The following is a 15,202-nucleotide window of genomic DNA, read 5'->3' as shown; positions in this document are numbered from 1 at the left end:
CAGAATTAATTTCCACTGATTAGCACCACTCGCCTCATTTCATGGACGAAGGTCATGCCCGTATCCATGGAATGATGAGGTTACGGATAGCAGGGAGGATAGGCCATCACATAGGTGAGTGTGGATGATCCCTACCCTCTAGGCCTTCCTGTTTCATGGGTTAAATCTGTATCGGCACCTATGGGCAGCATCTGCCTAGGTCACTGGGACTCGGGAATACAAGGACAGAAGGAAAAAAGACAACACTGTTTTTTTTTTCTCTTCCTCAGGTGTCCTGGCTATTCACGAGGAAGAGAAAAGAATTGAAGGACTCATTTTTTTCCTATTTCCAGATGGGTAACCAATCATCATCAGTCAGTGAATGCATCCTGAATGACTAAGACTCTTTTGAAAAAAAAATTAATATGCTTTTTTTTTTTTTTTTTCCTATTTCCTCCTCTGTCCTCTCTTTGCAGAGAGATCACAAGACATTCACCTCTGGAAAAACTTTAATTTGCCCAAACCTTACACTGCTTGGCATAAAACAAAAATGAACTGGGAAGAAATTATAATTCTAACTGAACGGTCTCTTTTTTTTTCTTTTTGAGACAGAGTTTTGCTCTGTTGCCAGGCTGGAGTGCAGTGGCACAATCTCAGCTCACTGCAACCTTCGCCTCCTGGGTTCAAGCAATTTCCCTGCCTCAGCCTCCCAAGTATCTGGGACTACAGGTCCACACCACCACGCCTCGCTAATTTTTTGTATTTTAGTGGAGACAGGGTTTCACCATGTCATCCAGGATGGTCTCGATCTCCTGACCTCATGATCCACCCCCCTCAGCCTCCCAAAGAGCTGGGATTTTGTGCTCAGCCAAGTAATCTCTTGAAGAAGGACAAGTTTTACAGTATGTAAATAACCTCCTTGTCTGCTCCCCCTTTACAAGACTCCTGACTCAAAAGGTCTCTATAGCTTAAGGATGGGGGACCCAGAAGCCTGAAATGTTGGCAAAAGGGAAAAGGTTTTGTTTGTTTGTTTCTTTTTTACCTGTCAGACTTCCAGCTTTTCTCTCTCTCTCTGTGCAAACTAATGGAATTAATGGCCAAAAATCACTGTTTATATCCTCTGCAAAGTTTTGCCACTGGAAAAGAATTTGTGAGGCTAGTCTTAAGCTGTAGCAAATCTGTTGTACTTTGGGCTAAGAAGTTGTCATTCTGTATCTTTCTATCAGCAAGAGGCGTACCTTAGGATAAAATGTGGGTCTAGAACCTCATAAGCCCACTGTTCAAGCCAGTTTGGCAATCTGTTCAGTAACAAAATTTGCTACAGGTCTCTAAAAAAAAATTGGATGAGGTCTTCATCTTGTTTTATATGTTTTCCAATTTAAGATTGTAACCACATGGCAGTACTTTCTTTTGGTCTCAACCACTTTACAATGGCAGCCTGGGTTCAATCCTGGCTTAGGGAATGAGTACTTTCTGGTTAATATCTGTGTGACTTTTAACATTTGCTGATTTTCTTCCCTTCCATGAACAACTTCTAGTTTCCTGACTTAAATATTCCTTTCTCTAAGCTACCTTTGAAGATTCTAGATTTTGTAAAAACCGCTTACCACCTCTTTGAAAATACCTCATACACTCGTGGTTAAGTCATAACCTTAGTTGAGGCTTGTTGGTTCCACCTGTAATGTTACTTTGGGTAAAGTTCAAAAGCCAGAAATATTGGCTGCTTCGTTTGGCTAAAGTTGGGTAATAAGAGATTTAAAATAATCTTCTTAGAGAGCATTATGATTAAAAGTCAGCTTAATTAAAACTGGATATCCAAGCTAGAGGTATATTTAAAAGATCTTTTTTTCTCTCTCTCTCTTCTTGAGTCTTGTTTTGCTGGAAATTTTTTTCTCCTCAGTCAAATGAACTACTTTCCTCCACTCTTAATGCATGCATGAGAGGCCCTTAGATAACTTCTGATAGCCTGAAACTGCTTGGAAAAAACAGAGAAGATGACAGTAATCCCGTTTTGAGAAAAACCTGTTTTCCTCATGGAACCCCAGAAATTAAAAGCAGATAAATTCCTCTCAAAATCTGTTTTTTCCTCCAGCTATATCTGTCTATTAGGTCCTAGAAACTGCACGTTATCTTAGCCCTGTTTCTTGGAGGACTCTACTCTGAGGCCAATAATCCAATTAGGAGTTTGGCAAATAAAAAATCTTACAAATACTGGATCTTATTCTGCCTGTCTGAGTAGTTATATATGTGTTATCTGTATGACGTTTATATTTCAAAAAGCTCTAATTAATTGTCTTAAAGAAAATAAGCACTAAGATCAAATATTTTTTGAATTTCCATGTGACTTTAATCTTTGAGAAATAAATACACTTTTAAAGATTATTGGTAAAATACAAATGCCTTCAAAATGTAAATATGGGTCTAAATTATGCAGGACAAATACTAGGTTTGCTAAATGCTTTAAGGTCATCGACTGCTTCTTTGGCTTTTGGAAATTGTTCAACTTGCCTGCTTTACACTTTGGTAAATCCTGGGAGCATATGGAGTTTACCACATCCTTAACTATGCTGGAAAGAGTCAGACCTTATCTGTGCCTAGCACATAATTAAAATAACTTATCAGGTTTTGCATTAAAGTTAAAAATCGCTTCTACCCATCTGACAAATGTCTAATATCCAGAACATACAAGGAAGTTAAAAAATTTACAAGAAAGAAAAACACCCCATCAAAAAGTGGGCAAATGAAATTAACAGACACTTCTCAAAAGAAGACATTTATGCAGCCAACAAATACATGAAAAAAATACTCATCATCACTGGTCACTAGAGAAATGCAAAGTCAAACCACAAGATATCATCTCATGCCTGTCAGAATGGTGATTATTTAATAGTCAAGAGAAAACAGATGCTGACAAGGCTGTGGAGAAATAGGAAAGTTTTACATTTTTAGTGGAAATGTAAATTAGTTCAACCATCGTGGGAAACACTGTGACTATTCCTCAAGGACCTAGAACAATAACTACCATTTGTCCCAGCAATCCCATTACTGCATATATACTCAAAGGAATATAAGTCATTCTATTACAAAGATACATGCACACATATGTTTATTGCAGCACTATTCACAATAGCAAAGACATGGAATCAACCCAAATGCCCACCAATGATAGACTGGATAAAGCAAATGTGGTACATATACACAGCAGAATTCTATGCAGCCATACATATGCAGGAATGAGATCATGTCTTTTTCAGGGACATGGATGTAGCTGTAAGTCATCATATACAGCAAAGTAACACAGAAACAGAAAAGCAAACACCACATGTGCTCACTCATAAGTGGGAGCTGAACAATGAGAACACATGGACACAGGGAGGGGAACAACACACACTGGGACCTGTTTAGTGGTGCAGCGAGGGAGACCATCAAGATAAATACCTAATGCATGTGGGGCTTAATACCTAGGTGATGGGTTGATAGGTACAGAAAAGAACCATAGCACACATTTATCTATGTAGCAAACCTGCCCCTTTTGCACATGTATCCCAGAAAAAAAATTACTAATAGTTACCATTATACCATGTAATTGAGACTACTAAAAATATATTTAAATGCAAGGTGTGTAAGAAAAACAAATTTTTTTTAGTAAAGGAGTATAAGATGGTATGGGAATTTAAATTTTTGCCTAGTTTAGATGGTTAAAGAATTGTTTTAAATTGGATAAGATAAAGCTAAAGGTTTAAAACAGTTTTGGAAGGTTTGTAAAAATTAATTTTGTAAAAGAAATTCTATGTGTGAACATAATGACTAAATTAAAAGGGGATCATATGTTTTTCATAAGTTGAGCATTGAAATAAAAGCACAAGGTTTTCTTAAAGCACTGATATGCTCTTTAACAAAAATTTGTAAAGAGTTATGAAAGGTTTGTAAAAATCTCATCACATGGTCAACATGGTCAAACTTGTTAAGATTGGATAGAATTATCTGTAAGGTTTCATTTTTAAAATTTGAGATTGACATTAACAGTAGACTAATGTATGGGTAAAATTTGGCTTTCTCTCTCTTGATCAAGATTTCAGGTAATATTAAAGGATAACAAAAGATTTTTGTTTGCCTTGCTAATAAACTACCAAAAAAATGGAAGGAAACACAGAGGACTGATTGTTTGGAAAGCTAAGTCTTCTCTCTTAATGAGTAAAAGATTTTTGCCCTTTTAAAATGTTTTACAGTCATCATTTTGTCTAAATAAATAACTTATGGTAATCTGAAATTCTATTTCACAATTTCAGGCATTTTAAATCTCTAGCATATTTAGCAGGCTTCCCAAAATCAAATTTCAGCTTCAAAAATTGTATTTTCTGACCCCTAGCTTTTGGATGCTAGAGAGGACCTCTGGAGCATCCAAAAGAGAGGCAAACAGGATTATTTGACATGTGTAGCTACATGGAATTGCCAAAATGAAAACACCATTTAATCTTCTTCAGGTTGTATTTTAGTGGATGATATTAATATATGTTCCAAAATTGTATGGGATTTTTAAATGCTAATGTCTGAGTATATGCTTTCAATCATAATTAAGGTTATTATGTTAAGTTATTGTTAACCATAGAAATAACCACATTTCTTTGCCAATCATGATTTTGACTGTGACTACCTGAAGACATTTTGTCATTGTCATTCAGAGACTATTGTTGTCTTGCTCTGATCCTCTTTGAAAGATGGTTTATAATCAGCTATAATACTTTAACAGATGCTCTCAAATTCAAGTTTCTGATAATTTTGTTGATTGTGACATTGGAATAGAAGAAGAACTTACAGGACTCATGAAGAGCTGAAATGTTCATGAATATCAAGCAGAATAAGAGTTAATGAAATGCACTAAACTAATAAAAAACTGAAGTAATCCTTTTTAACTTTTTGCTTAAAACGTTGCTGATTCTTTGTTTTTCAAATGCAGGACAATTTTTATGTTGAGCTATTTACAGCTTTTAACAATTGAGTAAGGTATATACTTATGAACAAAATTTGGAGCATATTTGTTTCTCTCTGCCTGCTTTCTCCAGAATTTGGAAATTATTTGTGAGTACTCTTAACATATGGAAATATACTTATTTTGCATAAGTACAATAAGAATCAATTTTCTTTGGCAACAGGATGCAATTGAAGAAACTGGTTGTTTTAGCGAGGATTTGACTGGAGGAGTGTGCTTCCCCTTAAGGAATCAAGATTGCCTTGCAGAGCCAATAAAAGCCCCTAGGGGAAACTGACCTCATACCTTCCCTACACAGCCCCTGTGCAGGGTTCATAACCTGTGGTGAGTGAAGAATGTCAATTTCTAACAATCTCAGAAACCCCAATTTATCATGGGACCTCAGGAAGAGAGAATTTTACCCAATTCATAGGTATTTGAAGGTACAAACTCATGGCTGGGTTTAGCTTTAAAAAGCCTTATCTGAAATTTCTTGTGGAACAGAGTTCCATCAAAGCCAACTTAAAAGCCTGTGTGAAAGATCATTATTCTTGCTGCACTTTATGCAAGTAATAAGGCCAAGTAGAAGACTAAAGTTTATTTTGCAAACAACTCAGTCTTATAATGATTTGTTTTTAACAAAAATGAGGACTGGAGTAAGAAAGATTATGTTTCAAAAGTTATCATAAACTTGTTATTAAATTCTAATTTCATTAGTTGTTCTTAAGTTTTTGTCTGCATTTTAGACTAACCGTGCTTGTTCCTGTGAATCAACCAGTGATCTCTTGCTGCAGCTCAGGAGAAACAAAAGGGATGGGTAATGTAAAAATCTGGATTAATATTCTAGTCTGGGCAATTATCCTGCAAATCCTGCCAGGTGATAGGAGTAAATAGGGTATCCATAAGCTGGAGGTTTCTTTGGAGAAAAAAAACCAAGGGAGCTGAACAAAGCCAAGCCCCACGTACCCAAATCTTGGCAGGCATAACTATAGCCACTAGTTATCTGAGCGTGTTGGCAGCCTCAGGATTTTTGGGCTGTCCTTACACCCAGTTCTGATACATGTCTTCTAATAACCTAGTTTGTCTCTTCTCACCTTCAGGCCATCAAATTCCAAACGGTCATGCAACCAGAGTCTCAGACGATGGCTCCTATTTACTGGATACCCTTAGATAGGCCTCTGAGACAGATTTGGCTGCTGTTTTCCCAAAACAGAGCCTCTTGTCAGCAGAAAGCAGGTAATATTTGTCAACATACTTCTCCTAACAGCAGTTGGATATACCTCTTCATAGGGGGAAATTGGTAGGTTCAGGAGGCAGATAAATTCCTAGTCAGATAAGAGGGGGTCCCTGGTGAAACCCTACCTCCAAGTCAAAGACAGTTTAAAGCCTGAAAGCCAAGCTACAAGTCAAATCCATGGACCACATTGAGAACCTGTCTTCCCATTTGGATGCTTGAATGGTCACCTCTAATGATTATGGGAAAAAAAAAAAAAACTGCCATTTTCATTGCTCTGGTTGTACTTCAAATCTGCAGAAGTGTTTCCCAGGTGGGCATGTAGTGCAAACTAGATTACACTCTCCCTGCTTGCAGCATGCAAGTGATAGCAGTAGGAGTCAGACAAATGCCTAAGTAGACAGGGAAGAGTCTACTCTTCCCTGGTGGGGTTCCTTGGTGAAACCCCACCTCTCAAGCAGAAGACAGTTTAAAGTTTGAAAGCCAAGCTACAAGTCAAATCCAGGGAACAGATTGGGAAACTATCTTCCTTCCCAGCATGTATTCCTCTGATTGTTCCCCACCCTTCACCTATTTTACATATACCTACCCTTTCCTAATTGGTTTTCTACACTGCCATGCCCACCTTTGAGTGGTGTCTTTGCTTTAGCCTTTCTTTGCATACTCACAAACCAATCAGCATGCACTTCCCTATTCTGACTCCATAAAACCCCCAGACTCAGCCACACTGAGAGATAAACCACCCAACTGCAGGGCTGGGGGACCACTCCCACATAGCCTCTCTGCTGATAGCTGTTCTATCACTCAACAAAATGCTTCTGTATCCTCCTCACCCTTTGAATTGTCAGGGTATCTTCATTCTTTTTGGACATGGAATAAGAGTTTGGGAACCACTAAACATGGGTACAAGCTATAACACAGGTGGGCCAAGTACTTGGGGCACTCCAGCGGCAGGCCCAAGGCTGAGTGAGGCGCAGGCTGGTGTGGGGGCATCACCAGCCATGGAGGTACCTGGTTGGCAAAATGACCAAAAATAAAAGCCTGCTTTATAAGAAGTCCTGTATTAGGAATTGCAAACCCTGGGTTCTGCCATCTGAAGTCATAAAGCCATACCACTGAAGATGTTTAAACAAAGACCTCAGCAAATAAAATTCAATACACAGTTGAATGCAGGAAAGAGCCACCACCTATGAAGTTTGAAGTCTCTTCAAGACCTGTGTTGAAATACCTTCAAACATGAAAAAAAAATTATAGAAAGTGTTATATTCAAAATATGTGGAAAACAATAAAATTAAATACTTACATATAAACTTTGGTATATATCAAGCTATGTGTAACATACATTTTGCGTATGTTACCCTTTTAATTTTCACAATAGTATTATAATCATTCCCTTGTTACAGATGAAGTATGTGAGACATAGAGAAGTTATTCAACTTGCTCAAAATCACATGATCTGCAAATTGCAGTCAGACTAAAAGGGCAAACTGGCTGACTATGTGTGTGTGTGTGTGTGTGTGCGCGTGTGTGTGTGTGTGTGTAGTTTGTGTGTAGTAAAGTCTCATTGAAGAAGGCCAGATTGAACTGGTCAAATTCCTGACTATGTAAAGAGAAGATTACAACTCAATTAACAAAACAAAAAAAAGTAACGACTGATGTTTAATGCATACTTATGACTGTGGAGAGACATTTTCAAAGTTGAAGGATTCCCTCAGAAACCCAATTGATAACAGTTTTGTAAGAAGGCTCATATCTCTGTATAGGCACTGTATTAAAAAAAAAAAAAAACACTTCTTAAGTATGTACCTATGTTATCCATTTTTATTAAGCATAGCTATATGTCTCAGAAAAAAGGTCTAATTAGCAAGATTGGATTTCATACCTCTAAAAAATTAGTTTCCATTCCTGGACTAAGACTACTGACCTCAGTGGAAATGTAACTGGTGGCGAATATAACTGGTAGTAAAAGATTGGCAATATCCAGACCTTTGAGTGCAGTGTTTAAACACAAAATAATGAGCTTCTGGGGAGCATAGAGTGCAAAGCCAATCTATTTCAATGACAATAGGTATCAGACTACTGTCTTCACATCACTATTACATAGTATTCCTTTTTAATCATTATCTACAAGGATGAATTGATCTATGGTGATAGAATATAATTGATTTCCCAAAGTTTCAAAGCCTATAAAATACTTTGATTAGCTTTAATTAATTTGAAGTCTCTTCATTTTAATTTTAGGTTAAAAGTCCTATAAATATCAGTTGTTTTCCTCTGTTATTGTCTTGATTCAGCTTCATTCTAGCATTACTGAAGTAATTAGCAGCCATCCATCCCCCTTTACCCAATAGGCACTTAGTTATCCAATAGACACTGCTGATATCCTATTTCAAAACTACTTTAAAAAACATAATGTAGCGGCTTTATTAAAAATAAAATGCTACTATTAGTAAAATGACTTGGTTGACTATTGTCCTTCCTTTACTGTCATATAAATGAATAGGATAGTAAATGAGCAATGCTAGGATAGTAAATGAGCAATACAAATCTAATTTGGGGACCATCATTCAGTATGCATTCTACATCCATAAGAAAGCTCCACCAGGAATGTCAGGCAATCATCAGGTGATAGTCAGGCAGTTGTCACACTGCCTCTCATTCCTGTTCTAAAGCTTTTTAATAAACATAAACTCCTGCTCTAAAACTTGCCTTAGTCTCTCCTTCTGCTTTATTGCCCTCAAATTCTTTCTTCTGAGGAGGCAAGAATTAAGGTTGCTGCAGACTTGTACAAATTCACTGGTGGTGACTTGGATAACTTCACCACCACTTACAACCATATGGGTTATATCTGGGTTAAAGTTAATATCTAAGCTAAACACATTGATTGAGTTATAGATTCCAAATCATAAACATAAAATAAGATTTCTAAAATAAAAATATAACTCAGTAGTTTTCAGACTATGGTTAATAGTGCCTAGGTGTTCCATGAATGTTTGATGTAAATTTTATGTTTTAAATATTTGTCTTAAGGAATTAACCAAATGATTAAATGTACATTCAAATATGTCATACACCAAATTTTAGCTTTTTGTTGAGACGTCAATCCTGTTGATTTGAGTTGTCAGTTTAACAACTTTTTTCTGCATACATGAGAATAAAGCAGTCCATGACATCTGTAGAATGTACTCGAAAATTTTGCGAGTACACTATTGACTAAGTTTGCACTGCTAACACAGTATTGAAAACAATGTCCTATCCATAATTATGAAAGTAAACTCTATAAGCCAATCTATGGCTATAGTGCATACAAGTTGTGAGTGTGTCAATTAAATGCCCAGTGTGGCACAAGAATACCTCCTTAGCACATAATTTACTCAACAATAATTTGAGTAGTCAAAAAGGAAAGAAGTAGGACATCGTTTTGGATTTAGATTTTATTGAAAATGTTATTTCTTTCTTATTCAATTTAAATACTTATGACAAGAAATCAAATCAACTGTTAAAACTAATACCAACAATTTGTTCTGTTTTTTTAAAAGCTTTTATCACTTGCAAATACTTATCTATGTAAATCAGAAATCACTCTATTTTTAACCAAGACACATACAGAGGTAAATTGAATGTGGAGGCATGAAAATAGTCTAATTGTTCTCATCAAATAGAGTTATAGTTAGCATTACAAAAAATATATAATAATAAATGTATATTTATATTTTTTATATTTTATTCATAATTGTTTATGAATATACACACATATATTAAAATATACATATATACATTAAATGTTACAATGACCTTCAAAGTACTATATATATATGGCATATATATTGTATTTGTATATATATATATTGTACTTTAAGGGTCATTGTAACGTTTAATTTGAAAGAAAGGTTCTACTGCTGAGACTTTAAAATTCTTGCTCTAATAAGAAGACTCGAATTACAATATATTTTATCAGAGCCTGGAAGATTGAACAATAGGAACAGAATATTTTAATTTATCCAAATTTTTATATAAAAAGAGACAGAGAAACTATACAGCAAAAGTAAATACCTATTACTAACATTTAAAATAGATTATAATCAATTACCTGTATGGTATCCATGTGTGTGCTGGATGAAGAAGAAAGCAATAAGGGTGTTGTCGAATGAACGCAAGGAGAGAAAACTCTGAAATAACCAACAGGTATTTATTGGAAAATGCACTATGCCAACTTGGAAGCGGAAGCTTTGTCACTACCAGGCATGCCTTTTAAAAGCTCCTGAAGGAAACACTAAATATGGAAAGGAAAAATCATTCCCAGTCACTACAAACACACTGAATTAAACAGACAAGTGACACTATAAAGCAATCACATAAAAAATTCTGAAAAATAACCAGCTAGCATCATGACATGATCAAATTCACACATAACAATATTAACCTTAAATGTAAATGAGCTAAATGTCCCAATTAAAAGAAATAGAATGGCAAGGTGATTAAAGAACCAAGACCCATTGGTATACTGTCTTCAAAAGATCCATCTCATGTGCAAAGACACGCATAGGATCAAAACAAAGAAATGAAAAAATATCTACCAAGCAAATGGAAAAATAGAAAAAAGTAGAGGTTGCAATCCTAGTTTCTGACAAAACAGACTTTAAATCAATAAAGATTAAAAAAGTCAAAGAAGGGCATTACATAATGGCGAAGTGTTCAATTCACAAAGAATATCTAACTTTCCTAAATATATATAAACCCAACAAAGGAGCACCCAGATCTATACAGAAGTTCTTAGAGGCCTTCGAAGAGACTTAGACACAGTTAAAGGGGGCAATTTTAACATCTTACTGACAATATTAGATAGAACTTCAGGACAAAAAATTAAAAAAAAAATTCAGGACCTGAATTCAACTCCGGATCAAATGGGCCTGATAGAGATTTAAAGAACTCTCCATGCCAAAACAAGAGAATACACATTATTCTCATCTCAACATGGCACTTATTTTATAATCAATCATATAATCAGAAGTAAAACACTCCACAATATATGCCAAAAAAAATGAAATCATAAGAAAACAGTTTTTCAGACCACAGCACAATCATATTAAAGAAATCAAGGCTAAGAAACTCACACAAAACAATACAATTACATGGAATTTGAATAAGATGCTCCTGAATGACGTGTGGGTAAATACTAAAACTAAGGGAAAACTCAAGAAGTTATTTGAAAGTAATAAGAGCAAAGATAAACCATACCAGAATTTCTGGGACACAGCTAAGGCAGTGTTGAGAAGGAAATTTACAGAACTAAACACCCACATAAAAAAGAAAGATCTCCGCCAAGCATGGTGGCTCACGCCTGTAATCCCAGCACTTTGGGAGGCCAAAGCGGGCGGATCACGAGGTCAGGAGATCAAGACCATCCTGGCAAACACAGTGAAACCCGGTCTCTACTAAAAAAAAAAAAAAAATACAAAAAAATTAGCCGGGGGTGATGGCTACTCGGGAGGCTAAGGCAGGAGAATGGCGTGAACCTGGGAGGTGGAGCTTGCAGTGAGCCAAGATCGCGCCACTGCACTGCAGCCTGGGTGACAGAGTGAGACTCTGTCTCAAAAAAAAAAAAAAGAAAAAAAAAGAAAGATCTCAAGTTAACAGCCTAATATACCAACTAAAGGAACTAGAGAACCAAGAGCAAACAAATTCTAAAGCTAACAAAAGACAAGAAATAACCAAAATCAGAGCTGAAATGTAACTCACTGACACACAAAAAAAGTTGAAAATATCCATGAATCCAGAAACTGTTTTTGGTTTTTTTTTGTTTTTTTGTGTGTTTTTTTTGTTTTTGTTTTTGTTTTTGTTTTTGTTTTTTGCAAAATTAACAAAATAAACAGGCCTCTAGCTAGGCTAATAAGAAGAAAAGAGAGAAGATACAAACATAATTAGAAACAATGGGAATATTACCACTGACACAAAGTACAACCAAACATAAGAGAACATTATGAACAACTTTATGCACATAAAATAAATAATCTAGAAGAAATGAATACGTTCTTGAACACATATATCCTCCAAAGACTGAAACAGATAGAAATTGAATCCCTGAACAGAACAATAATGAGCTCTCAATTTGAGGAAGTAATAAATAGCCTACCAAAAAAAACAAAAAACAACAACAAAAAAAATCAGATAGATTCACAGCTGAATTATATCAGATATAAAAGGAGGAGCTGGTGCCATTCCTAGTGAAGCTATTCTAAGAAATAAAGAAGAAGTTCCTCCCTAAATCATTCTATGAGGCCAGAATTATCCTGATACCAAAACCTGGCACAGATACAGCAAAAAATAGAAAACTTTAGACCCATATTCTTGATGAATATTGATTCAAAAATCCTCAATTAAATACTGGCAAACCTAATCAAGCAGCACATCAAAAAGTTTCTCCCCCATGATCAAGTAGGCTTTACACCTGGGATGCAAGTTTGGCTCAACATTTGCAAATCAACAAATGTGATTCATCACATATACAGAACTAAAGACAAAAACCACATGATTATCTCAATAGATGCAGAAAATGCTTAATAAAATTCAATATCCTTTCATCTTAAAAACTCTCAATAAACTGGGTATTGAAGGAACACACCTCAAAATATTGAGTCATATATAACAAACCCACAGTCAACATCATACTGAACAAGCAAGAGCTGGAAGCATTTCTCTTGAAAACCAGCACAAGTATACCTTCTCTTACCACTCCTATTCAATGTAGGATTGAAAGTCCTATCTAGGGCAATCAGGCAACGGAAAAAAATAAATGGTACCCAAATAGGAAACAAGAAAGTCAAACTATCCCTGTTTGCAGATGCCATGACCTTCTGTCTAGAAAACCCCATGACCTCAGACCAAAAGCTTCTTAAGCTGATAAATAACTTCAGCAAAGTCTCAGGATAGATAATCAATGTGCAAAAATTACTAGCATTCCTATACACCAACAACAGTCAAGCTGAGAGCCAAATCAGGAATGAACTCCCATTCACAATTGCCACAAAATGAATAAAATAGAGGGATCTGACAAGATGGCCGAATAGGAACAGCTCCAGTCTGCAGCTCCCAGGAGATCAATGCAGAAGGCGGGAGATTTGTGCATTTCCAACTGAGGTACCCGGTTCATCTCAGTGGAACTGGTTAGATACTGCGTGCAGCACATCGAGGGTGAGCAGAAGCAGGGTGGGATGTCCTCACCCAGAAAGTGCAAGGGGCCAGGGACCTCCCTCCCTTAGCCAAGGGAAGCCTTGAGAGACTGTGCTAACCAGCCCAGATACCATGCTTTTCCCACGGTTTTTCGGTTTTTGCCACCTGCAGACCAGGAGATTCCCTTGTGTGCCTACATTACCAGGGCCCTGGGTTACAAGCACAAAACCGGGCAGCTGTTTGGGCAGACACCAAGCTAGCAGCAGAAGTTTCCCGCTCCGCCGCCCTGACCCCCATTGGCGCCTGGAATCCCAGGAAGACAGAACCATTCACTCCCCTGGAAAGGGGGCTGAAGCCAGGGAGCCAAGTGGTCTTGCTCAGCAGGTCCCACTCCTATAGAGCCCAGCAAGCTAAGAACCACTGGCTTGAAATTCTTGCTGCCAGCAGAGAAGTCTGAAGTAAACCTGGGATGATCAAGTTTGGTTGGGGGAGGGGCGTCTGCCATCACTGAAGATTGAGAAGGTGGTTTTTCCCTCACAGTATTAAGGAAGCCGCTGGGAAGTTCAAACTGTGTGGGACTCACCATAGCACTGCAATGCAGCTGTGGCCAGAGTGCCTCTCTAGATTTCTTCTCACTGGGCAGGGCAGCTCTGAAAGAAAGGCAGCAGCCCCAGTCAGGGGCTTATAAATAAAACTCCCATCTCCCCGGGACAGAGCACCTGGGAGAAGGGGTAGCTCTGGGCACAGCTTCAGAAGACTTAAATGTTCCTGCCTGCCAGCTCTGAAGAGAGCAGCACATCTCCCAGCACAGTGCTCAAGCTCTGCTAAGGGACAGACTGCCTCCTCAAGTGGGTCCCTCAGCCCCATCCTCCTGACTGGGAGACACCTCCCCAGCAGTGATTGACAGACACCTCATACAGGAGAGCTTCAGCTGGCATCAGGTGGGTGACTTTCTGGGACAAAGCTTCCAGAGGAAGAAGCAGGCAGCAACCTTTGCTGTTCTGAAGCCTCCGCTGGTGATACCCAGGCAAATAGGGTCTGAAGCGGACCTCCAGCAAAATCCAGCAGACCTGCAGAAGAGGGGCCTTACTTTTAGAAGGAAAAATAACAAACAGCAACCAATAACATCAACATCAGCAAAAAGGATATCCACCCAAAAACCCCATCTAAAGGTCATCAACATCAAAGAACAAAGGTAGATAAATCCACAAAGATGAGGAATAACTAGTGCAAAAATGCTGAAAATTCCAAAAACCAGAATGACTCTTCTCCTCCCAATAATGGCAGCTTCTCTTGAGCAAGGACACAAAACTGGAAAGTGAATGAGTTTGGCGAATTGACAGAAGTAAGCTTCAGAAGGTGGGTAATAACAAACTCCTCTGAGCTAAAGGAGTGTGTTCTATCCCAATGCAAGGAAGCCAATAACCTCGATAGAAGGTTACAGAAACTGCTAACTAGAATAACCAGCTTAGAGAAGAACATAAATAACCTCATGGAGCTGAAAAACACAGCACGAGAACTTCGGGAAGCATACACAAGTACCAATAGCCAAATTGATCAAGCAAAAGAAAGGATATCAGAGATTGAAGATCAACTTAATGAGATAAAGCATGAAGACAAGATTAGAGAAAAAAGAACAAAAAGGAACAAACGAAGTATTCGAGAAATATGGGACTATGTGAAATGACCAAATCCATGATTGATTGGTGTACCTGAAAGTGATGGGGGGAATGGAACCAAGTTGGAAAACACACTTCAGGATATTATCCAGGAGAACTTCCCCAACCTACCAAGACAGGCCAACATTCAAATTCAGGAAATACAGAGAACACCACTAAAATACTCCTTGA

The 15,202-nt window shown here is 37.4% G+C and overlaps 1 long non-coding RNA gene across 1 annotated transcript in view; it reads right to left on the bottom strand.

Annotated features, from left to right (window-relative positions):
- Window positions 1–15,202, bottom strand: part of LOC123570899 (uncharacterized) — a 454,883-nt gene that overhangs the window by 240,689 nt on the left and 198,992 nt on the right. The window lies entirely within an intron of this gene.

Source organism: Macaca fascicularis, chromosome X (assembly GCF_037993035.2).
Source record: "Macaca fascicularis isolate 582-1 chromosome X, T2T-MFA8v1.1".
Classification (NCBI taxonomy): domain Eukaryota; kingdom Metazoa; phylum Chordata; class Mammalia; order Primates; family Cercopithecidae; genus Macaca; species Macaca fascicularis.
Note: the sequence above shows the minus strand (reverse complement) of the source record. Positions and strands in the feature narration are given on the sequence as shown.